The sequence below is a fragment of the Physeter macrocephalus genome, unplaced genomic scaffold (assembly GCF_002837175.3).
Source record: "Physeter macrocephalus isolate SW-GA unplaced genomic scaffold, ASM283717v5 random_9202, whole genome shotgun sequence".
In the NCBI taxonomy this organism is placed as follows: Eukaryota; Metazoa; Chordata; class Mammalia; order Artiodactyla; family Physeteridae; genus Physeter; species Physeter macrocephalus.
The window spans coordinates 1248-2266 of record NW_021154477.1 but is presented as its reverse complement, the minus strand read 5'-3'; the positions used below and the strand labels follow the sequence as shown (position 1 = coordinate 2266).

Here is a 1019-nt window from a genome sequence, read left to right as displayed (position 1 = left end):
CGGCACTACAAAGTATTACAACACCTGGGTGAAGGCGAACGGGTACACAAACACTTAGTGCAAACAAAAGTTCCTTGACTCTTCGCGTGGTGTGGAAAAGATACGAAGTCAAACAGGTGAAATTCGGTCGCATACGTACGGCTCAACAGGGACACGTAGGAATTTGTAGAAGCATGACAAAAGAATACCTTTGCGTTGCATTCACGTCAAAACATTGCCCCAGTTAAAACTAAGTAAAAGACCTGATTGCCTGCCATCAGGTGTACTGTGCGCCATCCGTCAGCACGTAGTCTGAGCTCTGCAGGGACCGAGGGAAACACCCTACTAGACAGTGTGCCCTACCGTTTCTGGAACGCTTCAGGGTCAAGATTCCAAACGTTTTCCAGTTCCCCCAAAGGAATGTTTATGGCCATAGGTATTGTTCCTAAAGCCTGGACAAAATAAGCAGGCAACTCAGCAACATGTGGACCTAAAATGTACGTATACACACATACATGGCATTATCACACGAACACCCATTTGTACGCAAGTGATGCCGCCTGAACGTTGGCCCAACGTGTTGGACAACCATGCGCATTTGCTCGCTGCTCCAAAGGAAGTGCGTGACGTAGACACGACCCTACGCCACGATTGCTTACTTGCAGCTCCGCCGGTTCCCGCACGTCGATTAAGACAAATTTATGTCCGTCAACCACTTGACGTGGTGCAAGCAGCACATGTTCCACAAAATCTGCTTCAACGGTCCTTACCGCGTCCGTTTGTGACCGCTTTTGAGTGTGACCTGCACGCGTGCACCATCAGGTTCCTGTCTGGTGAGTCAAATTGCGAACCGTCAGTTTCGTCGTCAACAGAACGTGAACACCTTTCGGCAAGCTTTCGCCACAACATACGGCTAAAATGTACCGAGGTATAAGCCTGCTGTAAGCTCGCTTTGGAGATGGAATGCAACTTCAGGTAGTGTGTACACTCATCAGAATCCCTAAATATAGTACCGGGCAAGTTCTTGAATCCATTGCACT

The 1019-nt window shown here is 48.6% G+C and overlaps 1 long non-coding RNA gene across 1 annotated transcript in view; it reads right to left on the bottom strand.

Moving 5' to 3' along the window:
• Positions 1-362: 362 nt before the first annotated feature.
• LOC114485887 (uncharacterized) overlaps positions 363-1019 on the bottom strand; it is a 1805-nt gene continuing 1148 nt past the window's right edge. Inside the window, exons 2-3 of the long non-coding RNA XR_003679135.1 lie at positions 639-781; positions 363-431 (exon numbers count right to left, since the gene is read on the bottom strand). This is a non-coding gene — a long non-coding RNA (uncharacterized lncRNA). The remainder of the gene's footprint in view (positions 432-638; positions 782-1019) is intronic.